Source organism: Anomaloglossus baeobatrachus, unplaced genomic scaffold (genome assembly GCF_048569485.1).
Source record: "Anomaloglossus baeobatrachus isolate aAnoBae1 unplaced genomic scaffold, aAnoBae1.hap1 Scaffold_2590, whole genome shotgun sequence".
Lineage (NCBI taxonomy): Eukaryota > Metazoa > Chordata > Amphibia > Anura > Aromobatidae > Anomaloglossus > Anomaloglossus baeobatrachus.
Genome location: NW_027442141.1, coordinates 27,287 through 53,475, shown reverse-complemented (window position 1 = coordinate 53,475; position 26,189 = coordinate 27,287). Strand labels below are relative to the sequence as shown.

Below are 26,189 nucleotides of genomic sequence, written 5' to 3'. Positions count from 1 at the left end.
CCCTCCCACCCAAAGAACAACTTCTTCTGCGCAGCTTGTTTTCTAGGCAGCAGCGCTATTGTGATGTCATCGGGGGGCATTGTGACAAGCCGCCAGTGTTCCGTCTCTTCATGTTGTGCACTGTTCAAACCGAAAATACATCAACAGGCAGGCTACAGAAAAGCTTACTAACAAAGGTTAGAGAGGGGCTTTCTCAGAGGGCTTTTTACAGTTTGTCTATTCCCAATTAGCCGGTTTAGTATACTTAATGAAAGTACTAATTCTTTCATAGGCCGCCCATTCTTAGTATTTGACGTTCAGGTAACAACAGGTAACTTTATTTGGAGTGGAAGCAGAGAGATAACACCAGATGCCAATTGTAGATCCTCTCACACCTGTGGTCACTGCAGCATCTGACTCCACTTTGTCCAAAAGGGATCTATTCCATTCAATTACACATGATCTAGATTAGACTGACAACAAGATACTGCACGGGACATAGCAGAGTTGGTGAAGTTGAGTGGTGATGAGTTTGCTATTTGGATGAATAAAGCAAGTAAAAAGTGTGTTAGATAAAAATTCATTTCAATTCGCTAATCGGGCTAATATGAATCAGGTGAATCGAGTTCTGCTTTTGGAAACTGGGTTAAGAAGGGGTGCACCGTTCCTGGAGGTACTGGAATACCAGGTCAATGCGTGGAGTGGACAGAGCAAGCTCTTTTTCCATCTCCCTGTTCTAAAAATCCATTTAATATATGGTCCCCAGATAGGGGACGTATCAGATATTAAACTGATAAGAACAGATACTACACTTGATCTTAGCCAAAAGGCCGAGAAGCGATAACCAGAATTGGTTTGGGCCTCGAGTGGCACCCTGGCCTATGCCGGACACATCTTAGGGAGAGAGAGCGAGAGGGAGACAAACCCACGCCTACACAAGACATTTTGTCACCCAAGCCAACCCTTGAAAAGGCTGCTTTGCAGAGCAAAAACAAGAAGAATGGTGCGTTTTGCAGCCGCCGCCCACTGCAATGAATCTGAATAACTCCTCCTTTAGGGCGCAAGCAACTCCCCTCCCCCTTGCAGTCTTTCCAATTCACGATACAAAAAGACAGACAGGACAGGTTGCCTGACTTTCCGTCACTGCCACCCTTTGCCATCCTTACCCGTAGAAAGCCCTTTCATCATCCCCAAACCCTAATCTTTTCCCTTTCCTTCCCAGCCCCCAAACCCTGCCCTCTGTACCTTTCTCACCACCCGCTTCCCTTCTCCTGTCATCCCCCTACCACCCGGGAAAAAAAGAGATTGCCCCCTCCTTCCACTAGCCCACCCTCCCACCCAAAGAACAACTTCTTCTGCGCAGCTTGTTTTCTAGGCAGCAGCGCTATTGTGATGTCATCGGGGGGCATTGTGACAAGCCGCCAGTGTTCCGTCTCTTCATGTTGTGCACTGTTCAAACCGAAAATACATCAACAGGCAGGCTACAGAAAAGCTTACTAACAAAGGTTAGAGAGGGGCTTTCTCAGAGGGCTTTTTACAGTTTGTCTATTCCCAATTAGCCGGTTTAGTATACTTAATGAAAGTACTAATTCTTTCATAGGCCGCCCATTCTTAGTATTTGACGTTCAGGTAACAACAGGTAACTTTATTTGGAGTGGAAGCAGAGAGATAACACCAGATGCCAATTGTAGATCCTCTCACACCTGTGGTCACTGCAGCATCTGACTCCACTTTGTCCAAAAGGGATCTATTCCATTCAATTACACATGATCTAGATTAGACTGACAACAAGATACTGCACGGGACATAGCAGAGTTGGTGAAGTTGAGTGGTGATGAGTTTGCTATTTGGATGAATAAAGCAAGTAAAAAGTGTGTTAGATAAAAATTCATTTCAATTCGCTAATCGGGCTAATATGAATCAGGTGAATCGAGTTCTGCTTTTGGAAACTGGGTTAAGAAGGGGTGCACCGTTCCTGGAGGTACTGCAATACCAGGTCAATGCGTGGAGTGGACAGAGCAAGCTCTTTTTCCATCTCCCTGTTCTAAAAATCCATTTAATATATGGTCCCCAGATAGGGGACGTATCAGATATTAAACTGATAAGAACAGATACTACACTTGATCTTAGCCAAAAGGCCGAGAAGCGATAACCAGAATTGGTTTGGGCCTCGAGTGGCACCCTGGCCTATGCCGGACACATCTTAGGGAGAGAGAGCGAGAGGGAGACAAACCCACGCCTACACAAGACATTTTGTCACCCAAGCCAACCCTTGAAAAGGCTGCTTTGCAGAGCAAAAACAAGAAGAATGGTGCGTTTTGCAGCCGCCGCCCACTGCAATGAATCTGAATAACTCCTCCTTTAGGGCGCAAGCAACTCCCCTCCCCCTTGCAGTCTTTCCAATTCACGATACAAAAAGACGGACAGGACAGGTTGCCTGACTTTCCGTCACTGCCACCCTTTGCCATCCTTACCCGTAGAAAGCCCTTTCATCATCCCCAAACCCTAATCTTTTCCCTTTCCTTCCCAGCCCCCAAACCCTGCCCTCTGTACCTTTCTCACCACCCGCTTCCCTTCTCCTGTCATCCCCCTACCACCCGGGAAAAAAAGAGATTGCCCCCTCCTTCCACTAGCCCACCCTCCCACCCAAAGAACAACTTCTTCTGCGCAGCTTGTTTTCTAGGCAGCAGCGCTATTGTGATGTCATCGGGGGGCATTGTGACAAGCCGCCAGTGTTCCGTCTCTTCATGTTGTGCACTGTTCAAACCGAAAATACATCAACAGGCAGGCTACAGAAAAGCTTACTAACAAAGGTTAGAGAGGGGCTTTCTCAGAGGGCTTTTTACAGTTTGTCTATTCCCAATTAGCCGGTTTAGTATACTTAATGAAAGTACTAATTCTTTCATAGGCCGCCCATTCTTAGTATTTGACGTTCAGGTAACAACAGGTAACTTTATTTGGAGTGGAAGCAGAGAGATAACACCAGATGCCAATTGTAGATCCTCTCACACCTGTGGTCACTGCAGCATCTGACTCCACTTTGTCCAAAAGGGATCTATTCCATTCAATTACACATGATCTAGATTAGACTGACAACAAGATACTGCACGGGACATAGCAGAGTTGGTGAAGTTGAGTGGTGATGAGTTTGCTATTTGGATGAATAAAGCAAGTAAAAAGTGTGTTAGATAAAAATTCATTTCAATTCGCTAATCGGGCTAATATGAATCAGGTGAATCGAGTTCTGCTTTTGGAAACTGGGTTAAGAAGGGGTGCACCGTTCCTGGAGGTACTGCAATACCAGGTCAATGCGTGGAGTGGACAGAGCAAGCTCTTTTTCCATCTCCCTGTTCTAAAAATCCATTTAATATATGGTCCCCAGATAGGGGACGTATCAGATATTAAACTGATAAGAACAGATACTACACTTGATCTTAGCCAAAAGGCCGAGAAGCGATAACCAGAATTGGTTTGGGCCTCGAGTGGCACCCTGGCCTATGCCGGACACATCTTAGGGAGAGAGAGCGAGAGGGAGACAAACCCACGCCTACACAAGACATTTTGTCACCCAAGCCAACCCTTGAAAAGGCTGCTTTGCAGAGCAAAAACAAGAAGAATGGTGCGTTTTGCAGCCGCCGCCCACTGCAATGAATCTGAATAACTCCTCCTTTAGGGCGCAAGCAACTCCCCTCCCCCTTGCAGTCTTTCCAATTCACGATACAAAAAGACGGACAGGACAGGTTGCCTGACTTTCCGTCACTGCCACCCTTTGCCATCCTTACCCGTAGAAAGCCCTTTCATCATCCCCAAACCCTAATCTTTTCCCTTTCCTTCCCAGCCCCCAAACCCTGCCCTCTGTACCTTTCTCACCACCCGCTTCCCTTCTCCTGTCATCCCCCTACCACCCGGGAAAAAAAGAGATTGCCCCCTCCTTCCACTAGCCCACCCTCCCACCCAAAGAACAACTTCTTCTGCGCAGCTTGTTTTCTAGGCAGCAGCGCTATTGTGATGTCATCGGGGGGCATTGTGACAAGCCGCCAGTGTTCCGTCTCTTCATGTTGTGCACTGTTCAAACCGAAAATACATCAACAGGCAGGCTACAGAAAAGCTTACTAACAAAGGTTAGAGAGGGGCTTTCTCAGAGGGCTTTTTACAGTTTGTCTATTCCCAATTAGCCGGTTTAGTATACTTAATGAAAGTACTAATTCTTTCATAGGCCGCCCATTCTTAGTATTTGACGTTCAGGTAACAACAGGTAACTTTATTTGGAGTGGAAGCAGAGAGATAACACCAGATGCCAATTGTAGATCCTCTCACACCTGTGGTCACTGCAGCATCTGACTCCACTTTGTCCAAAAGGGATCTATTCCATTCAATTACACATGATCTAGATTAGACTGACAACAAGATACTGCACGGGACATAGCAGAGTTGGTGAAGTTGAGTGGTGATGAGTTTGCTATTTGGATGAATAAAGCAAGTAAAAAGTGTGTTAGATAAAAATTCATTTCAATTCGCTAATCGGGCTAATATGAATCAGGTGAATCGAGTTCTGCTTTTGGAAACTGGGTTAAGAAGGGGTGCACCGTTCCTGGAGGTACTGCAATACCAGGTCAATGCGTGGAGTGGACAGAGCAAGCTCTTTTTCCATCTCCCTGTTCTAAAAATCCATTTAATATATGGTCCCCAGATAGGGGACGTATCAGATATTAAACTGATAAGAACAGATACTACACTTGATCTTAGCCAAAAGGCCGAGAAGCGATAACCAGAATTGGTTTGGGCCTCGAGTGGCACCCTGGCCTATGCCGGACACATCTTAGGGAGAGAGAGCGAGAGGGAGACAAACCCACGCCTACACAAGACATTTTGTCACCCAAGCCAACCCTTGAAAAGGCTGCTTTGCAGAGCAAAAACAAGAAGAATGGTGCGTTTTGCAGCCGCCGCCCACTGCAATGAATCTGAATAACTCCTCCTTTAGGGCGCAAGCAACTCCCCTCCCCCTTGCAGTCTTTCCAATTCACGATACAAAAAGACGGACAGGACAGGTTGCCTGACTTTCCGTCACTGCCACCCTTTGCCATCCTTACCCGTAGAAAGCCCTTTCATCATCCCCAAACCCTAATCTTTTCCCTTTCCTTCCCAGCCCCCAAACCCTGCCCTCTGTACCTTTCTCACCACCCGCTTCCCTTCTCCTGTCATCCCCCTACCACCCGGGAAAAAAAGAGATTGCCCCCTCCTTCCACTAGCCCACCCTCCCACCCAAAGAACAACTTCTTCTGCGCAGCTTGTTTTCTAGGCAGCAGCGCTATTGTGATGTCATCGGGGGGCATTGTGACAAGCCGCCAGTGTTCCGTCTCTTCATGTTGTGCACTGTTCAAACCGAAAATACATCAACAGGCAGGCTACAGAAAAGCTTACTAACAAAGGTTAGAGAGGGGCTTTCTCAGAGGGCTTTTTACAGTTTGTCTATTCCCAATTAGCCGGTTTAGTATACTTAATGAAAGTACTAATTCTTTCATAGGCCGCCCATTCTTAGTATTTGACGTTCAGGTAACAACAGGTAACTTTATTTGGAGTGGAAGCAGAGAGATAACACCAGATGCCAATTGTAGATCCTCTCACACCTGTGGTCACTGCAGCATCTGACTCCACTTTGTCCAAAAGGGATCTATTCCATTCAATTACACATGATCTAGATTAGACTGACAACAAGATACTGCACGGGACATAGCAGAGTTGGTGAAGTTGAGTGGTGATGAGTTTGCTATTTGGATGAATAAAGCAAGTAAAAAGTGTGTTAGATAAAAATTCATTTCAATTCGCTAATCGGGCTAATATGAATCAGGTGAATCGAGTTCTGCTTTTGGAAACTGGGTTAAGAAGGGGTGCACCGTTCCTGGAGGTACTGCAATACCAGGTCAATGCGTGGAGTGGACAGAGCAAGCTCTTTTTCCATCTCCCTGTTCTAAAAATCCATTTAATATATGGTCCCCAGATAGGGGACGTATCAGATATTAAACTGATAAGAACAGATACTACACTTGATCTTAGCCAAAAGGCCGAGAAGCGATAACCAGAATTGGTTTGGGCCTCGAGTGGCACCCTGGCCTATGCCGGACACATCTTAGGGAGAGAGAGCGAGAGGGAGACAAACCCACGCCTACACAAGACATTTTGTCACCCAAGCCAACCCTTGAAAAGGCTGCTTTGCAGAGCAAAAACAAGAAGAATGGTGCGTTTTGCAGCCGCCGCCCACTGCAATGAATCTGAATAACTCCTCCTTTAGGGCGCAAGCAACTCCCCTCCCCCTTGCAGTCTTTCCAATTCACGATACAAAAAGACGGACAGGACAGGTTGCCTGACTTTCCGTCACTGCCACCCTTTGCCATCCTTACCCGTAGAAAGCCCTTTCATCATCCCCAAACCCTAATCTTTTCCCTTTCCTTCCCAGCCCCCAAACCCTGCCCTCTGTACCTTTCTCACCACCCGCTTCCCTTCTCCTGTCATCCCCCTACCACCCGGGAAAAAAAGAGATTGCCCCCTCCTTCCACTAGCCCACCCTCCCACCCAAAGAACAACTTCTTCTGCGCAGCTTGTTTTCTAGGCAGCAGCGCTATTGTGATGTCATCGGGGGGCATTGTGACAAGCCGCCAGTGTTCCGTCTCTTCATGTTGTGCACTGTTCAAACCGAAAATACATCAACAGGCAGGCTACAGAAAAGCTTACTAACAAAGGTTAGAGAGGGGCTTTCTCAGAGGGCTTTTTACAGTTTGTCTATTCCCAATTAGCCGGTTTAGTATACTTAATGAAAGTACTAATTCTTTCATAGGCCGCCCATTCTTAGTATTTGACGTTCAGGTAACAACAGGTAACTTTATTTGGAGTGGAAGCAGAGAGATAACACCAGATGCCAATTGTAGATCCTCTCACACCTGTGGTCACTGCAGCATCTGACTCCACTTTGTCCAAAAGGGATCTATTCCATTCAATTACACATGATCTAGATTAGACTGACAACAAGATACTGCACGGGACATAGCAGAGTTGGTGAAGTTGAGTGGTGATGAGTTTGCTATTTGGATGAATAAAGCAAGTAAAAAGTGTGTTAGATAAAAATTCATTTCAATTCGCTAATCGGGCTAATATGAATCAGGTGAATCGAGTTCTGCTTTTGGAAACTGGGTTAAGAAGGGGTGCACCGTTCCTGGAGGTACTGCAATACCAGGTCAATGCGTGGAGTGGACAGAGCAAGCTCTTTTTCCATCTCCCTGTTCTGAAAATCCATTTAATATATGGTCCCCAGATAGGGGACGTATCAGATATTAAACTGATAAGAACAGATACTACACTTGATCTTAGCCAAAAGGCCGAGAAGCGATAACCAGAATTGGTTTGGGCCTCGAGTGGCACCCTGGCCTATGCCGGACACATCTTAGGGAGAGAGAGCGAGAGGGAGACAAACCCACGCCTACACAAGACATTTTGTCACCCAAGCCAACCCTTGAAAAGGCTGCTTTGCAGAGCAAAAACAAGAAGAATGGTGCGTTTTGCAGCCGCCGCCCACTGCAATGAATCTGAATAACTCCTCCTTTAGGGCGCAAGCAACTCCCCTCCCCCTTGCAGTCTTTCCAATTCACGATACAAAAAGACGGACAGGACAGGTTGCCTGACTTTCCGTCACTGCCACCCTTTGCCATCCTTACCCGTAGAAAGCCCTTTCATCATCCCCAAACCCTAATCTTTTCCCTTTCCTTCCCAGCCCCCAAACCCTGCCCTCTGTACCTTTCTCACCACCCGCTTCCCTTCTCCTGTCATCCCCCTACCACCCGGGAAAAAAAGAGATTGCCCCCTCCTTCCACTAGCCCACCCTCCCACCCAAAGAACAACTTCTTCTGCGCAGCTTGTTTTCTAGGCAGCAGCGCTATTGTGATGTCATCGGGGGGCATTGTGACAAGCCGCCAGTGTTCCGTCTCTTCATGTTGTGCACTGTTCAAACCGAAAATACATCAACAGGCAGGCTACAGAAAAGCTTACTAACAAAGGTTAGAGAGGGGCTTTCTCAGAGGGCTTTTTACAGTTTGTCTATTCCCAATTAGCCGGTTTAGTATACTTAATGAAAGTACTAATTCTTTCATAGGCCGCCCATTCTTAGTATTTGACGTTCAGGTAACAACAGGTAACTTTATTTGGAGTGGAAGCAGAGAGATAACACCAGATGCCAATTGTAGATCCTCTCACACCTGTGGTCACTGCAGCATCTGACTCCACTTTGTCCAAAAGGGATCTATTCCATTCAATTACACATGATCTAGATTAGACTGACAACAAGATACTGCACGGGACATAGCAGAGTTGGTGAAGTTGAGTGGTGATGAGTTTGCTATTTGGATGAATAAAGCAAGTAAAAAGTGTGTTAGATAAAAATTCATTTCAATTCGCTAATCGGGCTAATATGAATCAGGTGAATCGAGTTCTGCTTTTGGAAACTGGGTTAAGAAGGGGTGCACCGTTCCTGGAGGTACTGCAATACCAGGTCAATGCGTGGAGTGGACAGAGCAAGCTCTTTTTCCATCTCCCTGTTCTAAAAATCCATTTAATATATGGTCCCCAGATAGGGGACGTATCAGATATTAAACTGATAAGAACAGATACTACACTTGATCTTAGCCAAAAGGCCGAGAAGCGATAACCAGAATTGGTTTGGGCCTCGAGTGGCACCCTGGCCTATGCCGGACACATCTTAGGGAGAGAGAGCGAGAGGGAGACAAACCCACGCCTACACAAGACATTTTGTCACCCAAGCCAACCCTTGAAAAGGCTGCTTTGCAGAGCAAAAACAAGAAGAATGGTGCGTTTTGCAGCCGCCGCCCACTGCAATGAATCTGAATAACTCCTCCTTTAGGGCGCAAGCAACTCCCCTCCCCCTTGCAGTCTTTCCAATTCACGATACAAAAAGACGGACAGGACAGGTTGCCTGACTTTCCGTCACTGCCACCCTTTGCCATCCTTACCCGTAGAAAGCCCTTTCATCATCCCCAAACCCTAATCTTTTCCCTTTCCTTCCCAGCCCCCAAACCCTGCCCTCTGTACCTTTCTCACCACCCGCTTCCCTTCTCCTGTCATCCCCCTACCACCCGGGAAAAAAAGAGATTGCCCCCTCCTTCCACTAGCCCACCCTCCCACCCAAAGAACAACTTCTTCTGCGCAGCTTGTTTTCTAGGCAGCAGCGCTATTGTGATGTCATCGGGGGGCATTGTGACAAGCCGCCAGTGTTCCGTCTCTTCATGTTGTGCACTGTTCAAACCGAAAATACATCAACAGGCAGGCTACAGAAAAGCTTACTAACAAAGGTTAGAGAGGGGCTTTCTCAGAGGGCTTTTTACAGTTTGTCTATTCCCAATTAGCCGGTTTAGTATACTTAATGAAAGTACTAATTCTTTCATAGGCCGCCCATTCTTAGTATTTGACGTTCAGGTAACAACAGGTAACTTTATTTGGAGTGGAAGCAGAGAGATAAAACCAGATGCCAATTGTAGATCCTCTCACACCTGTGGTCACTGCAGCATCTGACTCCACTTTGTCCAAAAGGGATCTATTCCATTCAATTACACATGATCTAGATTAGACTGACAACAAGATACTGCACGGGACATAGCAGAGTTGGTGAAGTTGAGTGGTGATGAGTTTGCTATTTGGATGAATAAAGCAAGTAAAAAGTGTGTTAGATAAAAATTCATTTCAATTCGCTAATCGGGCTAATATGAATCAGGTGAATCGAGTTCTGCTTTTGGAAACTGGGTTAAGAAGGGGTGCACCGTTCCTGGAGGTACTGCAATACCAGGTCAATGCGTGGAGTGGACAGAGCAAGCTCTTTTTCCATCTCCCTGTTCTAAAAATCCATTTAATATATGGTCCCCAGATAGGGGACGTATCAGATATTAAACTGATAAGAACAGATACTACACTTGATCTTAGCCAAAAGGCCGAGAAGCGATAACCAGAATTGGTTTGGGCCTCGAGTGGCACCCTGGCCTATGCCGGACACATCTTAGGGAGAGAGAGCGAGAGGGAGACAAACCCACGCCTACACAAGACATTTTGTCACCCAAGCCAACCCTTGAAAAGGCTGCTTTGCAGAGCAAAAACAAGAAGAATGGTGCGTTTTGCAGCCGCCGCCCACTGCAATGAATCTGAATAACTCCTCCTTTAGGGCGCAAGCAACTCCCCTCCCCCTTGCAGTCTTTCCAATTCACGATACAAAAAGACGGACAGGACAGGTTGCCTGACTTTCCGTCACTGCCACCCTTTGCCATCCTTACCCGTAGAAAGCCCTTTCATCATCCCCAAACCCTAATCTTTTCCCTTTCCTTCCCAGCCCCCAAACCCTGCCCTCTGTACCTTTCTCACCACCCGCTTCCCTTCTCCTGTCATCCCCCTACCACCCGGGAAAAAAAGAGATTGCCCCCTCCTTCCACTAGCCCACCCTCCCACCCAAAGAACAACTTCTTCTGCGCAGCTTGTTTTCTAGGCAGCAGCGCTATTGTGATGTCATCGGGGGGCATTGTGACAAGCCGCCAGTGTTCCGTCTCTTCATGTTGTGCACTGTTCAAACCGAAAATACATCAACAGGCAGGCTACAGAAAAGCTTACTAACAAAGGTTAGAGAGGGGCTTTCTCAGAGGGCTTTTTACAGTTTGTCTATTCCCAATTAGCCGGTTTAGTATACTTAATGAAAGTACTAATTCTTTCATAGGCCGCCCATTCTTAGTATTTGACGTTCAGGTAACAACAGGTAACTTTATTTGGAGTGGAAGCAGAGAGATAACACCAGATGCCAATTGTAGATCCTCTCACACCTGTGGTCACTGCAGCATCTGACTCCACTTTGTCCAAAAGGGATCTATTCCATTCAATTACACATGATCTAGATTAGACTGACAACAAGATACTGCACGGGACATAGCAGAGTTGGTGAAGTTGAGTGGTGATGAGTTTGCTATTTGGATGAATAAAGCAAGTAAAAAGTGTGTTAGATAAAAATTCATTTCAATTCGCTAATCGGGCTAATATGAATCAGGTGAATCGAGTTCTGCTTTTGGAAACTGGGTTAAGAAGGGGTGCACCGTTCCTGGAGGTACTGCAATACCAGGTCAATGCGTGGAGTGGACAGAGCAAGCTCTTTTTCCATCTCCCTGTTCTAAAAATCCATTTAATATATGGTCCCCAGATAGGGGACGTATCAGATATTAAACTGATAAGAACAGATACTACACTTGATCTTAGCCAAAAGGCCGAGAAGCGATAACCAGAATTGGTTTGGGCCTCGAGTGGCACCCTGGCCTATGCCGGACACATCTTAGGGAGAGAGAGCGAGAGGGAGACAAACCCACGCCTACACAAGACATTTTGTCACCCAAGCCAACCCTTGAAAAGGCTGCTTTGCAGAGCAAAAACAAGAAGAATGGTGCGTTTTGCAGCCGCCGCCCACTGCAATGAATCTGAATAACTCCTCCTTTAGGGCGCAAGCAACTCCCCTCCCCCTTGCAGTCTTTCCAATTCACGATACAAAAAGACGGACAGGACAGGTTGCCTGACTTTCCGTCACTGCCACCCTTTGCCATCCTTACCCGTAGAAAGCCCTTTCATCATCCCCAAACCCTAATCTTTTCCCTTTCCTTCCCAGCCCCCAAACCCTGCCCTCTGTACCTTTCTCACCACCCGCTTCCCTTCTCCTGTCATCCCCCTACCACCCGGGAAAAAAAGAGATTGCCCCCTCCTTCCACTAGCCCACCCTCCCACCCAAAGAACAACTTCTTCTGCGCAGCTTGTTTTCTAGGCAGCAGCGCTATTGTGATGTCATCGGGGGGCATTGTGACAAGCCGCCAGTGTTCCGTCTCTTCATGTTGTGCACTGTTCAAACCGAAAATACATCAACAGGCAGGCTACAGAAAAGCTTACTAACAAAGGTTAGAGAGGGGCTTTCTCAGAGGGCTTTTTACAGTTTGTCTATTCCCAATTAGCCGGTTTAGTATACTTAATGAAAGTACTAATTCTTTCATAGGCCGCCCATTCTTAGTATTTGACGTTCAGGTAACAACAGGTAACTTTATTTGGAGTGGAAGCAGAGAGATAACACCAGATGCCAATTGTAGATCCTCTCACACCTGTGGTCACTGCAGCATCTGACTCCACTTTGTCCAAAAGGGATCTATTCCATTCAATTACACATGATCTAGATTAGACTGACAACAAGATACTGCACGGGACATAGCAGAGTTGGTGAAGTTGAGTGGTGATGAGTTTGCTATTTGGATGAATAAAGCAAGTAAAAAGTGTGTTAGATAAAAATTCATTTCAATTCGCTAATCGGGCTAATATGAATCAGGTGAATCGAGTTCTGCTTTTGGAAACTGGGTTAAGAAGGGGTGCACCGTTCCTGGAGGTACTGCAATACCAGGTCAATGCGTGGAGTGGACAGAGCAAGCTCTTTTTCCATCTCCCTGTTCTAAAAATCCATTTAATATATGGTCCCCAGATAGGGGACGTATCAGATATTAAACTGATAAGAACAGATACTACACTTGATCTTAGCCAAAAGGCCGAGAAGCGATAACCAGAATTGGTTTGGGCCTCGAGTGGCACCCTGGCCTATGCCGGACACATCTTAGGGAGAGAGAGCGAGAGGGAGACAAACCCACGCCTACACAAGACATTTTGTCACCCAAGCCAACCCTTGAAAAGGCTGCTTTGCAGAGCAAAAACAAGAAGAATGGTGCGTTTTGCAGCCGCCGCCCACTGCAATGAATCTGAATAACTCCTCCTTTAGGGCGCAAGCAACTCCCCTCCCCCTTGCAGTCTTTCCAATTCACGATACAAAAAGACGGACAGGACAGGTTGCCTGACTTTCCGTCACTGCCACCCTTTGCCATCCTTACCCGTAGAAAGCCCTTTCATCATCCCCAAACCCTAATCTTTTCCCTTTCCTTCCCAGCCCCCAAACCCTGCCCTCTGTACCTTTCTCACCACCCGCTTCCCTTCTCCTGTCATCCCCCTACCACCCGGGAAAAAAAGAGATTGCCCCCTCCTTCCACTAGCCCACCCTCCCACCCAAAGAACAACTTCTTCTGCGCAGCTTGTTTTCTAGGCAGCAGCGCTATTGTGATGTCATCGGGGGGCATTGTGACAAGCCGCCAGTGTTCCGTCTCTTCATGTTGTGCACTGTTCAAACCGAAAATACATCAACAGGCAGGCTACAGAAAAGCTTACTAACAAAGGTTAGAGAGGGGCTTTCTCAGAGGGCTTTTTACAGTTTGTCTATTCCCAATTAGCCGGTTTAGTATACTTAATGAAAGTACTAATTCTTTCATAGGCCGCCCATTCTTAGTATTTGACGTTCAGGTAACAACAGGTAACTTTATTTGGAGTGGAAGCAGAGAGATAACACCAGATGCCAATTGTAGATCCTCTCACACCTGTGGTCACTGCAGCATCTGACTCCACTTTGTCCAAAAGGGATCTATTCCATTCAATTACACATGATCTAGATTAGACTGACAACAAGATACTGCACGGGACATAGCAGAGTTGGTGAAGTTGAGTGGTGATGAGTTTGCTATTTGGATGAATAAAGCAAGTAAAAAGTGTGTTAGATAAAAATTCATTTCAATTCGCTAATCGGGCTAATATGAATCAGGTGAATCGAGTTCTGCTTTTGGAAACTGGGTTAAGAAGGGGTGCACCGTTCCTGGAGGTACTGCAATACCAGGTCAATGCGTGGAGTGGACAGAGCAAGCTCTTTTTCCATCTCCCTGTTCTAAAAATCCATTTAATATATGGTCCCCAGATAGGGGACGTATCAGATATTAAACTGATAAGAACAGATACTACACTTGATCTTAGCCAAAAGGCCGAGAAGCGATAACCAGAATTGGTTTGGGCCTCGAGTGGCACCCTGGCCTATGCCGGACACATCTTAGGGAGAGAGAGCGAGAGGGAGACAAACCCACGCCTACACAAGACATTTTGTCACCCAAGCCAACCCTTGAAAAGGCTGCTTTGCAGAGCAAAAACAAGAAGAATGGTGCGTTTTGCAGCCGCCGCCCACTGCAATGAATCTGAATAACTCCTCCTTTAGGGCGCAAGCAACTCCCCTCCCCCTTGCAGTCTTTCCAATTCACGATACAAAAAGACGGACAGGACAGGTTGCCTGACTTTCCGTCACTGCCACCCTTTGCCATCCTTACCCGTAGAAAGCCCTTTCATCATCCCCAAACCCTAATCTTTTCCCTTTCCTTCCCAGCCCCCAAACCCTGCCCTCTGTACCTTTCTCACCACCCGCTTCCCTTCTCCTGTCATCCCCCTACCACCCGGGAAAAAAAGAGATTGCCCCCTCCTTCCACTAGCCCACCCTCCCACCCAAAGAACAACTTCTTCTGCGCAGCTTGTTTTCTAGGCAGCAGCGCTATTGTGATGTCATCGGGGGGCATTGTGACAAGCCGCCAGTGTTCCGTCTCTTCATGTTGTGCACTGTTCAAACCGAAAATACATCAACAGGCAGGCTACAGAAAAGCTTACTAACAAAGGTTAGAGAGGGGCTTTCTCAGAGGGCTTTTTACAGTTTGTCTATTCCCAATTAGCCGGTTTAGTATACTTAATGAAAGTACTAATTCTTTCATAGGCCGCCCATTCTTAGTATTTGACGTTCAGGTAACAACAGGTAACTTTATTTGGAGTGGAAGCAGAGAGATAACACCAGATGCCAATTGTAGATCCTCTCACACCTGTGGTCACTGCAGCATCTGACTCCACTTTGTCCAAAAGGGATCTATTCCATTCAATTACACATGATCTAGATTAGACTGACAACAAGATACTGCACGGGACATAGCAGAGTTGGTGAAGTTGAGTGGTGATGAGTTTGCTATTTGGATGAATAAAGCAAGTAAAAAGTGTGTTAGATAAAAATTCATTTCAATTCGCTAATCGGGCTAATATGAATCAGGTGAATCGAGTTCTGCTTTTGGAAACTGGGTTAAGAAGGGGTGCACCGTTCCTGGAGGTACTGCAATACCAGGTCAATGCGTGGAGTGGACAGAGCAAGCTCTTTTTCCATCTCCCTGTTCTAAAAATCCATTTAATATATGGTCCCCAGATAGGGGACGTATCAGATATTAAACTGATAAGAACAGATACTACACTTGATCTTAGCCAAAAGGCCGAGAAGCGATAACCAGAATTGGTTTGGGCCTCGAGTGGCACCCTGGCCTATGCCGGACACATCTTAGGGAGAGAGAGCGAGAGGGAGACAAACCCACGCCTACACAAGACATTTTGTCACCCAAGCCAACCCTTGAAAAGGCTGCTTTGCAGAGCAAAAACAAGAAGAATGGTGCGTTTTGCAGCCGCCGCCCACTGCAATGAATCTGAATAACTCCTCCTTTAGGGCGCAAGCAACTCCCCTCCCCCTTGCAGTCTTTCCAATTCACGATACAAAAAGACGGACAGGACAGGTTGCCTGACTTTCCGTCACTGCCACCCTTTGCCATCCTTACCCGTAGAAAGCCCTTTCATCATCCCCAAACCCTAATCTTTTCCCTTTCCTTCCCAGCCCCCAAACCCTGCCCTCTGTACCTTTCTCACCACCCGCTTCCCTTCTCCTGTCATCCCCCTACCACCCGGGAAAAAAAGAGATTGCCCCCTCCTTCCACTAGCCCACCCTCCCACCCAAAGAACAACTTCTTCTGCGCAGCTTGTTTTCTAGGCAGCAGCGCTATTGTGATGTCATCGGGGGGCATTGTGACAAGCCGCCAGTGTTCCGTCTCTTCATGTTGTGCACTGTTCAAACCGAAAATACATCAACAGGCAGGCTACAGAAAAGCTTACTAACAAAGGTTAGAGAGGGGCTTTCTCAGAGGGCTTTTTACAGTTTGTCTATTCCCAATTAGCCGGTTTAGTATACTTAATGAAAGTACTAATTCTTTCATAGGCCGCCCATTCTTAGTATTTGACGTTCAGGTAACAACAGGTAACTTTATTTGGAGTGGAAGCAGAGAGATAACACCAGATGCCAATTGTAGATCCTCTCACACCTGTGGTCACTGCAGCATCTGACTCCACTTTGTCCAAAAGGGATCTATTCCATTCAATTACACATGATCTAGATTAGACTGACAACAAGATACTGCACGGGACATAGCAGAGTTGGTGAAGTTGAGTGGTGATGAGTTTGCTATTTGGATGAATAAAGCAAGTAAAAAGTGTGTTAGATAAAAATTCATTTCAATTCGCTAATCGGGCTAATATGAATCAGGTGAATCGAGTTCTGCTTTTGGAAACTGGGTTAAGAAGGGGTGCACCGTTCCTGGAGGTACTGCAATACCAGGTCAATGCGTGGAGTGGACAGAGCAAGCTCTTTTTCCATCTCCCTGTTCTAAAAATCCATTTAATATATGGTCCCCAGATAGGGGACGTATCAGATATTAAACTGATAAGAACAGATACTACACTTGATCTTAGCCAAAAGGCCGAGAAGCGATAACCAGAATTGGTTTGGGCCTCGAGTGGCACCCTGGCCTATGCCGGACACATCTTAGGGAGAGAGAGCGAGAGGGAGACAAACCCACGCCTACACAAGACATTTTGTCACCCAAGCCAACCCTTGAAAAGGCTGCTTTGCAGAGCAAAAACAAGAAGAATGGTGCGTTTTGCAGCCGCCGCCCACTGCAATGAATCTGAATAACTCCTCCTTTAGGGCGCAAGCAACTCCCCTCCCCCTTGCAGTCTTTCCAATTCACGATACAAAAAGACGGACAGGACAGGTTGCCTGACTTTCCGTCACTGCCACCCTTTGCCATCCTTACCCGTAGAAAGCCCTTTCATCATCCCCAAACCCTAATCTTTTCCCTTTCCTTCCCAGCCCCCAAACCCTGCCCTCTGTACCTTTCTCACCACCCGCTTCCCTTCTCCTGTCATCCCCCTACCACCCGGGAAAAAAAGAGATTGCCCCCTCCTTCCACTAGCCCACCCTCCCACCCAAAGAACAACTTCTTCTGCGCAGCTTGTTTTCTAGGCAGCAGCGCTATTGTGATGTCATCGGGGGGCATTGTGACAAGCCGCCAGTGTTCCGTCTCTTCATGTTGTGCACTGTTCAAACCGAAAATACATCAACAGGCAGGCTACAGAAAAGCTTACTAACAAAGGTTAGAGAGGGGCTTTCTCAGAGGGCTTTTTACAGTTTGTCTATTCCCAATTAGCCGGTTTAGTATACTTAATGAAAGTACTAATTCTTTCATAGGCCGCCCATTCTTAGTATTTGACGTTCAGGTAACAACAGGTAACTTTATTTGGAGTGGAAGCAGAGAGATAACACCAGATGCCAATTGTAGATCCTCTCACACCTGTGGTCACTGCAGCATCTGACTCCACTTTGTCCAAAAGGGATCTATTCCATTCAATTACACATGATCTAGATTAGACTGACAACAAGATACTGCACGGGACATAGCAGAGTTGGTGAAGTTGAGTGGTGATGAGTTTGCTATTTGGATGAATAAAGCAAGTAAAAAGTGTGTTAGATAAAAATTCATTTCAATTCGCTAATCGGGCTAATATGAATCAGGTGAATCGAGTTCTGCTTTTGGAAACTGGGTTAAGAAGGGGTGCACCGTTCCTGGAGGTACTGCAATACCAGGTCAATGCGTGGAGTGGACAGAGCAAGCTCTTTTTCCATCTCCCTGTTCTAAAAATCCATTTAATATATGGTCCCCAGATAGGGGACGTATCAGATATTAAACTGATAAGAACAGATTTTTTTTTTTTTTTTTTTTTTTTTTTTGAAGGATGAGTTTGAAAATAATAAAGAGACCGCCTCTCGTTGCCCAGATAACTGTCCGTCACAAGAGGGCTATGACATCCTACGATGCACACTCCCCCAAGGGCAGTAGTTGTGCAATACCTTGGCACCTTCCAGCACCAACCAAGGTAGTACCCTCCCAAACTACACTTGATCTTAGCCAAAAGGCCGAGAAGCGATAACCAGAATTGGTTTGGGCCTCGAGTGGCACCCTGGCCTATGCCGGACACATCTTAGGGAGAGAGAGCGAGAGGGAGACAAACCCACGCCTACACAAGACATTTTGTCACCCAAGCCAACCCTTGAAAAGGCTGCTTTGCAGAGCAAAAACAAGAAGAATGGTGCGTTTTGCAGCCGCCGCCCACTGCAATGAATCTGAATAACTCCTCCTTTAGGGCGCAAGCAACTCCCCTCCCCCTTGCAGTCTTTCCAATTCACGATACAAAAAGACGGACAGGACAGGTTGCCTGACTTTCCGTCACTGCCACCCTTTGCCATCCTTACCCGTAGAAAGCCCTTTCATCATCCCCAAACCCTAATCTTTTCCCTTTCCTTCCCAGCCCCCAAACCCTGCCCTCTGTACCTTTCTCACCACCCGCTTCCCTTCTCCTGTCATCCCCCTACCACCCGGGAAAAAAAGAGATTGCCCCCTCCTTCCACTAGCCCACCCTCCCACCCAAAGAACAACTTCTTCTGCGCAGCTTGTTTTCTAGGCAGCAGCGCTATTGTGATGTCATCGGGGGGCATTGTGACAAGCCGCCAGTGTTCCGTCTCTTCATGTTGTGCACTGTTCAAACCGAAAATACATCAACAGGCAGGCTACAGAAAAGCTTACTAACAAAGGTTAGAGAGGGGCTTTCTCAGAGGGCTTTTTACAGTTTGTCTATTCCCAATTAGCCGGTTTAGTATACTTAATGAAAGTACTAATTCTTTCATAGGCCGCCCATTCTTAGTATTTGACGTTCAGGTAACAACAGGTAACTTTATTTGGAGTGGAAGCAGAGAGATAACACCAGATGCCAATTGTAGATCCTCTCACACCTGTGGTCACTGCAGCATCTGACTCCACTTTGTCCAAAAGGGATCTATTCCATTCAATTACACATGATCTAGATTAGACTGACAACAAGATACTGCACGGGACATAGCAGAGTTGGTGAAGTTGAGTGGTGATGAGTTTGCTATTTGGATGAATAAAGCAAGTAAAAAGTGTGTTAGATAAAAATTCATTTCAATTCGCTAATCGGGCTAATATGAATCAGGTGAATCGAGTTCTGCTTTTGGAAACTGGGTTAAGAAGGGGTGCACCGTTCCTGGAGGTACTGCAATACCAGGTCAATGCGTGGAGTGGACAGAGCAAGCTCTTTTTCCATCTCCCTGTTCTAAAAATCCATTTAATATATGGTCCCCAGATAGGGGACGTATCAGATATTAAACTGATAAGAACAGATACTACACTTGATCTTAGCCAAAAGGCCGAGAAGCGATAACCAGAATTGGTTTGGGCCTCGAGTGGCACCCTGGCCTATGCCGGACACATCTTAGGGAGAGAGAGCGAGAGGGAGACAAACCCACGCCTACACAAGACATTTTGTCACCCAAGCCAACCCTTGAAAAGGCTGCTTTGCAGAGCAAAAACAAGAAGAATGGTGCGTTTTGCAGCCGCCGCCCACTGCAATGAATCTGAATAACTCCTCCTTTAGGGCGCAAGCAACTCCCCTCCCCCTTGCAGTCTTTCCAATTCACGATACAAAAAGACGGACAGGACAGGTTGCCTGACTTTCCGTCACTGCCACCCTTTGCCATCCTTACCCGTAGAAAGCCCTTTCATCATCCCCAAACCCTAATCTTTTCCCTTTCCTTCCCAGCCCCCAAACCCTGCCCTCTGTACCTTTCTCACCACCCGCTTCCCTTCTCCTGTCATCCCCCTACCACCCGGGAAAAAAAGAGATTGCCCCCTCCTTCCACTAGCCCACCCTCCCACCCAAAGAACAACTTCTTCTGCGCAGCTTGTTTTCTAGGCAGCAGCGCTATTGTGATGTCATCGGGGGGCATTGTGACAAGCCGCCAGTGTTCCGTCTCTTCATGTTGTGCACTGTTCAAACCGAAAATACATCAACAGGCAGGCTACAGAAAAGCTTACTAACAAAGGTTAGAGAGGGGCTTTCTCAGAGGGCTTTTTACAGTTTGTCTATTCCCAATTAGCCGGTTTAGTATACTTAATGAAAGTACTAATTCTTTCATAGGCCGCCCATTCTTAGTATTTGACGTTCAGGTAACAACAGGTAACTTTATTTGGAGTGGAAGCAGAGAGATAACACCAGATGCCAATTGTAGATCCTCTCACACCTGTGGTCACTGCAGCATCTGACTCCACTTTGTCCAAAAGGGATCTATTCCATTCAATTACACATGATCTAGATTAGACTGACAACAAGATACTGCACGGGACATAGCAGAGTTGGTGAAGTTGAGTGGTGATGAGTTTGCTATTTGGATGAATAAAGCAAGTAAAAAGTGTGTTAGATAAAAATTCATTTCAATTCGCTAATCGGGCTAATATGAATCAGGTGAATCGAGTTCTGCTTTTGGAAACTGGGTTAAGAAGGGGTGCACCGTTCCTGGAGGTACTGCAATACCAGGTCAATGCGTGGAGTGGACAGAGCAAGCTCTTTTTCCATCTCCCTGTTCTAAAAATCCATTTAATATATGGTCCCCAGATAGGGGACGTATCAGATATTAAACTGATAAGAACAGATACTACACTTGATCTTAGCCAAAAGGCCGAGAAGCGATAACCAGAATTGGTTTGGGCCTCGAGTGGCACCCTGGCCTATGCCGGACACATCTTAGGGAGAGAGAGCGAGAGGGAGACAAACCCACGCCTACACAAGACATTTTGTCACCCAAGCCAACCCTTGAAAAGGCTGCTTTGCAGAGCAAAAACAAGAAGAATGGTGCGTTTTGCAGCCGCCGCCCACTGCAATGAATCTGAATAACTCCTCCTTTAGGGCGCAAGCAACTCCCCTCCCCCTTGCAGTCTTTCCAATTCACGATACAAAAAGACGGACAGGACAGGTTGCCTGACTTTCCGTCACTGCCACCCTTTGCCATCCTTACCCGTAGAAAGCCCTTTCATCATCCCCAAACCCTAATCTTTTCCCTTTCCTTCCCAGCCCCCAAACCCTGCCCTCTGTACCTTTCTCACCACCCGCTTCCCTTCTCCTGTCATCCCCCTACCACCCGGGAAAAAAAGAGATTGCCCCCTCCTTCCACTAGCCCACCCTCCCACCCAAAGAACAACTTCTTCTGCGCAGCTTGTTTTCTAGGCAGCAGCGCTATTGTGATGTCATCGGGGGGCATTGTGACAAGCCGCCAGTGTTCCGTCTCTTCATGTTGTGCACTGTTCAAACCGAAAATACATCAACAGGCAGGCTACAGAAAAGCTTACTAACAAAGGTTAGAGAGGGGCTTTCTCAGAGGGCTTTTTACAGTTTGTCTATTCCCAATTAGCCGGTTTAGTATACTTAATGAAAGTACTAATTCTTTCATAGGCCGCCCATTCTTAGTATTTGACGTTCAGGTAACAACAGGTAACTTTATTTGGAGTGGAAGCAGAGAGATAACACCAGATGCCAATTGTAGATCCTCTCACACCTGTGGTCACTGCAGCATCTGACTCCACTTTGTCCAAAAGGGATCTATTCCATTCAATTACACATGATCTAGATTAGACTGACAACAAGATACTGCACGGGACATAGCAGAGTTGGTGAAGTTGAGTGGTGATGAGTTTGCTATTTGGATGAATAAAGCAAGTAAAAAGTGTGTTAGATAAAAATTCATTTCAATTCGCTAATCGGGCTAATATGAATCAGGTGAATCGAGTTCTGCTTTTGGAAACTGGGTTAAGAAGGGGTGCACCGTTCCTGGAGGTACTGCAATACCAGGTCAATGCGTGGAGTGGACAGAGCAAGCTCTTTTTCCATCTCCCTGTTCTAAAAATCCATTTAATATATGGTCCCCAGATAGGGGACGTATCAGATATTAAACTGATAAGAACAGATACTACACTTGATCTTAGCCAAAAGGCCGAGAAGCGATAACCAGAATTGGTTTGGGCCTCGAGTGGCACCCTGGCCTATGCCGGACACATCTTAGGGAGAGAGAGCGAGAGGGAGACAAACCCACGCCTACACAAGACATTTTGTCACCCAAGCCAACCCTTGAAAAGGCTGCTTTGCAGAGCAAAAACAAGAAGAATGGTGCGTTTTGCAGCCGCCGCCCACTGCAATGAATCTGAATAACTCCTCCTTTAGGGCGCAAGCAACTCCCCTCCCCCTTGCAGTCTTTCCAATTCACGATACAAAAAGACGGACAGGACAGGTTGCCTGACTTTCCGTCACTGCCACCCTTTGCCATCCTTACCCGTAGAAAGCCCTTTCATCATCCCCAAACCCTAATCTTTTCCCTTTCCTTCCCAGCCCCCAAACCCTGCCCTCTGTACCTTTCTCACCACCCGCTTCCCTTCTCCTGTCATCCCCCTACCACCCGGGAAAAAAAGAGATTGCCCCCTCCTTCCACTAGCCCACCCTCCCACCCAAAGAACAACTTCTTCTGCGCAGCTTGTTTTCTAGGCAGCAGCGCTATTGTGATGTCATCGGGGGGCATTGTGACAAGCCGCCAGTGTTCCGTCTCTTCATGTTGTGCACTGTTCAAACCGAAAATACATCAACAGGCAGGCTACAGAAAAGCTTACTAACAAAGGTTAGAGAGGGGCTTTCTCAGAGGGCTTTTTACAGTTTGTCTATTCCCAATTAGCCGGTTTAGTATACTTAATGAAAGTACTAATTCTTTCATAGGCCGCCCATTCTTAGTATTTGACGTTCAGGTAACAACAGGTAACTTTATTTGGAGTGGAAGCAGAGAGATAACACCAGATGCCAATTGTAGATCCTCTCACACCTGTGGTCACTGCAGCATCTGACTCCACTTTGTCCAAAAGGGATCTATTCCATTCAATTACACATGATCTAGATTAGACTGACAACAAGATACTGCACGGGACATAGCAGAGTTGGTGAAGTTGAGTGGTGATGAGTTTGCTATTTGGATGAATAAAGCAAGTAAAAAGTGTGTTAGATAAAAATTCATTTCAATTCGCTAATCGGGCTAATATGAATCAGGTGAATCGAGTTCTGCTTTTGGAAACTGGGTTAAGAAGGGGTGCACCGTTCCTGGAGGTACTGCAATACCAGGTCAATGCGTGGAGTGGACAGAGCAAGCTCTTTTTCCATCTCCCTGTTCTAAAAATCCATTTAATATATGGTCCCCAGATAGGGGACGTATCAGATATTAAACTGATAAGAACAGATACTACACTTGATCTTAGCCAAAAGGCCGAGAAGCGATAACCAGAATTGGTTTGGGCCTCGAGTGGCACCCTGGCCTATGCCGGACACATCTTAGGGAGAGAGAGCGAGAGGGAGACAAACCCACGCCTACACAAGACATTTTGTCACCCAAGCCAACCCTTGAAAAGGCTGCTTTGCAGAGCAAAAACAAGAAGAATGGTGCGTTTTGCAGCCGCCGCCCACTGCAATGAATCTGAATAACTCCTCCTTTAGGGCGCAAGCAACTCCCCTCCCCCTTGCAGTCTTTCCAATTCACGATACAAAAAGACGGACAGGACAGGTTGCCTGACTTTCCGTCACTGCCACCCTTTGCCATCCTTACCCGTAGAAAGCCCTTTCATCATCCCCAAACCCTAATCTTTTCCCTTTCCTTCCCAGCCCCCAAACCCTGCCCTCTGTACCTTTCTCACCACCCGCTTCCCTTCTCCTGTCATCCCCCTACCACCCGGGAAAAAAAGAGATTGCCCCCTCCTTCCACTAGCCCACCCTCCCACCCAAAGAACAACTTCTTCTGCGCAGCTTGTTTTCTAGGCAGCAGCGCTATTGTGATGTCATCGGGGGGCATTGTGACAAGCCGCCAGTGTTCCGTCTCTTCATGTTGTGCACTGTTCAAACCGAAAATACATCAACAGGCAGGCTACAGAAAAGCTTACTAACAAAGGTTAGAGAGGGGCTTTCTCAGAGGGCTTTTTACAGTTTGTCTATTCCCAATTAGCCGGTTTAGTATACTTAATGAAAGTACTAATTCTTTCATAGGCCGCCCATTCTTAGTATTTGACGTTCAGGTAACAACAGGTAACTTTATTTGGAGTGGAAGCAGAGAGATAACACCAGATGCCAATTGTAGATCCTCTCACACCTGTGGTCACTGCAGCATCTGACTCCACTTTGTCCAAAAGGGATCTATTCCATTCAATTACACATGATCTAGATTAGACTGACAACAAGATACTGCACGGGACATAGCAGAGTTGGTGAAGTTGAGTGGTGATGAGTTTGCTATTTGGATGAATAAAGCAAGTAAAAAGTGTGTTAGATAAAAATTCATTTCAATTCGCTAATCGGGCTAATATGAATCAGGTGAATCGAGTTCTGCTTTTGGAAACTGGGTTAAGAAGGGGTGCACCGTTCCTGGAGGTACTGCAATACCAGGTCAATGCGTGGAGTGGACAGAGCAAGCTCTTTTTCCATCTCCCTGTTCTAAAAATCCATTTAATATATGGTCCCCAGATAGGGGACGTATCAGATATTAAACTGATAAGAACAGATACTACACTTGATCTTAGCCAAAAGGCCGAGAAGCGATAACCAGAATTGGTTTGGGCCTCGAGTGGCACCCTGGCCTATGCCGGACACATCTTAGGGAGAGAGAGCGAGAGGGAGACAAACCCACGCCTACACAAGACATTTTGTCACCCAAGCCAACCCTTGAAAAGGCTGCTTTGCAGAGCAAAAACAAGAAGAATGGTGCGTTTTGCAGCCGCCGCCCACTGCAATGAATCTGAATAACTCCTCCTTTAGGGCGCAAGCAACTCCCCTCCCCCTTGCAGTCTTTCCAATTCACGATACAAAAAGACGGACAGGACAGGTTGCCTGACTTTCCGTCACTGCCACCCTTTGCCATCCTTACCCGTAGAAAGCCCTTTCATCATCCCCAAACCCTAATCTTTTCCCTTTCCTTCCCAGCCCCCAAACCCTGCCCTCTGTACCTTTCTCACCACCCGCTTCCCTTCTCCTGTCATCCCCCTACCACCCGGGAAAAAAAGAGATTGCCCCCTCCTTCCACTAGCCCACCCTCCCACCCAAAGAACAACTTCTTCTGCGCAGCTTGTTTTCTAGGCAGCAGCGCTATTGTGATGTCATCGGGGGGCATTGTGACAAGCCGCCAGTGTTCCGTCTCTTCATGTTGTGCACTGTTCAAACCGAAAATACATCAACAGGCAGGCTACAGAAAAGCTTACTAACAAAGGTTAGAGAGGGGCTTTCTCAGAGGGCTTTTTACAGTTTGTCTATTCCCAATTAGCCGGTTTAGTATACTTAATGAAAGTACTAATTCTTTCATAGGCCGCCCATTCTTAGTATTTGACGTTCAGGTAACAACAGGTAACTTTATTTGGAGTGGAAGCAGAGAGATAACACCAGATGCCAATTGTAGATCCTCTCACACCTGTGGTCACTGCAGCATCTGACTCCACTTTGTCCAAAAGGGATCTATTCCATTCAATTACACATGATCTAGATTAGACTGACAACAAGATACTGCACGGGACATAGCAGAGTTGGTGAAGTTGAGTGGTGATGAGTTTGCTATTTGGATGAATAAAGCAAGTAAAAAGTGTGTTAGATAAAAATTCATTTCAATTCGCTAATCGGGCTAATATGAATCAGGTGAATCGAGTTCTGCTTTTGGAAACTGGGTTAAGAAGGGGTGCACCGTTCCTGGAGGTACTGCAATACCAGGTCAATGCGTGGAGTGGACAGAGCAAGCTCTTTTTCCATCTCCCTGTTCTAAAAATCCATTTAATATATGGTCCCCAGATAGGGGACGTATCAGATATTAAACTGATAAGAACAGATACTACACTTGATCTTAGCCAAAAGGCCGAGAAGCGATAACCAGAATTGGTTTGGGCCTCGAGTGGCACCCTGGCCTATGCCGGACACATCTTAGGGAGAGAGAGCGAGAGGGAGACAAACCCACGCCTACACAAGACATTTTGTCACCCAAGCCAACCCTTGAAAAGGCTGCTTTGCAGAGCAAAAACAAGAAGAATGGTGCGTTTTGCAGCCGCCGCCCACTGCAATGAATCTGAATAACTCCTCCTTTAGGGCGCAAGCAACTCCCCTCCCCCTTGCAGTCTTTCCAATTCACGATACAAAAAGACGGACAGGACAGGTTGCCTGACTTTCCGTCACTGCCACCCTTTGCCATCCTTACCCGT

General features: G+C 46.6%; 19 non-coding genes and 1 pseudogene across 19 annotated transcripts; all 20 read right to left on the bottom strand.

The window, feature by feature from the left end:
* Positions 1-630: 630 nt before the first annotated feature.
* On the bottom strand, positions 631-821 carry LOC142263527 (U2 spliceosomal RNA). The gene has a single exon (XR_012730575.1). It is a non-coding gene; the product is annotated as a U2 spliceosomal RNA (small nuclear RNA).
* Positions 822-1,938: 1,117 nt separating this feature from the next.
* LOC142263601 (U2 spliceosomal RNA) lies at positions 1,939-2,129 on the bottom strand. The gene has a single exon (XR_012730624.1). It is a non-coding gene; the product is annotated as a U2 spliceosomal RNA (small nuclear RNA).
* Positions 2,130-3,246: 1,117 nt separating this feature from the next.
* Positions 3,247-3,437, bottom strand: LOC142263600 (U2 spliceosomal RNA). The gene has a single exon (XR_012730623.1). It is a non-coding gene; the product is annotated as a U2 spliceosomal RNA (small nuclear RNA).
* Positions 3,438-4,554: 1,117 nt separating this feature from the next.
* On the bottom strand, positions 4,555-4,745 carry LOC142263599 (U2 spliceosomal RNA). Its single transcript, XR_012730622.1, has one exon. It is a non-coding gene; the product is annotated as a U2 spliceosomal RNA (small nuclear RNA).
* Positions 4,746-5,862: 1,117 nt separating this feature from the next.
* LOC142263598 (U2 spliceosomal RNA) lies at positions 5,863-6,053 on the bottom strand. The gene has a single exon (XR_012730621.1). It is a non-coding gene; the product is annotated as a U2 spliceosomal RNA (small nuclear RNA).
* Positions 6,054-7,170: 1,117 nt separating this feature from the next.
* LOC142263529 (U2 spliceosomal RNA) lies at positions 7,171-7,361 on the bottom strand. The gene has a single exon (XR_012730577.1). It is a non-coding gene; the product is annotated as a U2 spliceosomal RNA (small nuclear RNA).
* Positions 7,362-8,478: 1,117 nt separating this feature from the next.
* LOC142263597 (U2 spliceosomal RNA) lies at positions 8,479-8,669 on the bottom strand. The gene has a single exon (XR_012730620.1). It is a non-coding gene; the product is annotated as a U2 spliceosomal RNA (small nuclear RNA).
* Positions 8,670-9,786: 1,117 nt separating this feature from the next.
* On the bottom strand, positions 9,787-9,977 carry LOC142263595 (U2 spliceosomal RNA). Its single transcript, XR_012730619.1, has one exon. It is a non-coding gene; the product is annotated as a U2 spliceosomal RNA (small nuclear RNA).
* A 1,117-nt stretch (positions 9,978-11,094) lies between these two features.
* LOC142263594 (U2 spliceosomal RNA) lies at positions 11,095-11,285 on the bottom strand. The gene has a single exon (XR_012730618.1). It is a non-coding gene; the product is annotated as a U2 spliceosomal RNA (small nuclear RNA).
* A 1,117-nt stretch (positions 11,286-12,402) lies between these two features.
* On the bottom strand, positions 12,403-12,593 carry LOC142263593 (U2 spliceosomal RNA). Its single transcript, XR_012730617.1, has one exon. It is a non-coding gene; the product is annotated as a U2 spliceosomal RNA (small nuclear RNA).
* A 1,117-nt stretch (positions 12,594-13,710) lies between these two features.
* Positions 13,711-13,901, bottom strand: LOC142263592 (U2 spliceosomal RNA). The gene has a single exon (XR_012730616.1). It is a non-coding gene; the product is annotated as a U2 spliceosomal RNA (small nuclear RNA).
* Positions 13,902-15,018: 1,117 nt separating this feature from the next.
* LOC142263591 (U2 spliceosomal RNA) lies at positions 15,019-15,209 on the bottom strand. The gene has a single exon (XR_012730615.1). It is a non-coding gene; the product is annotated as a U2 spliceosomal RNA (small nuclear RNA).
* Positions 15,210-16,326: 1,117 nt separating this feature from the next.
* LOC142263589 (U2 spliceosomal RNA) lies at positions 16,327-16,517 on the bottom strand. The gene has a single exon (XR_012730613.1). It is a non-coding gene; the product is annotated as a U2 spliceosomal RNA (small nuclear RNA).
* Positions 16,518-17,634: 1,117 nt separating this feature from the next.
* LOC142263559 (U2 spliceosomal RNA) lies at positions 17,635-17,837 on the bottom strand (annotated as a pseudogene).
* Positions 17,838-19,130: 1,293 nt separating this feature from the next.
* LOC142263588 (U2 spliceosomal RNA) lies at positions 19,131-19,321 on the bottom strand. The gene has a single exon (XR_012730612.1). It is a non-coding gene; the product is annotated as a U2 spliceosomal RNA (small nuclear RNA).
* A 1,117-nt stretch (positions 19,322-20,438) lies between these two features.
* LOC142263587 (U2 spliceosomal RNA) lies at positions 20,439-20,629 on the bottom strand. The gene has a single exon (XR_012730611.1). It is a non-coding gene; the product is annotated as a U2 spliceosomal RNA (small nuclear RNA).
* A 1,117-nt stretch (positions 20,630-21,746) lies between these two features.
* LOC142263586 (U2 spliceosomal RNA) lies at positions 21,747-21,937 on the bottom strand. The gene has a single exon (XR_012730610.1). It is a non-coding gene; the product is annotated as a U2 spliceosomal RNA (small nuclear RNA).
* A 1,117-nt stretch (positions 21,938-23,054) lies between these two features.
* Positions 23,055-23,245, bottom strand: LOC142263584 (U2 spliceosomal RNA). Its single transcript, XR_012730609.1, has one exon. It is a non-coding gene; the product is annotated as a U2 spliceosomal RNA (small nuclear RNA).
* Positions 23,246-24,362: 1,117 nt separating this feature from the next.
* Positions 24,363-24,553, bottom strand: LOC142263583 (U2 spliceosomal RNA). The gene has a single exon (XR_012730608.1). It is a non-coding gene; the product is annotated as a U2 spliceosomal RNA (small nuclear RNA).
* A 1,117-nt stretch (positions 24,554-25,670) lies between these two features.
* LOC142263582 (U2 spliceosomal RNA) lies at positions 25,671-25,861 on the bottom strand. The gene has a single exon (XR_012730607.1). It is a non-coding gene; the product is annotated as a U2 spliceosomal RNA (small nuclear RNA).
* Between the last annotated feature and the right edge of the window lie 328 nt (positions 25,862-26,189).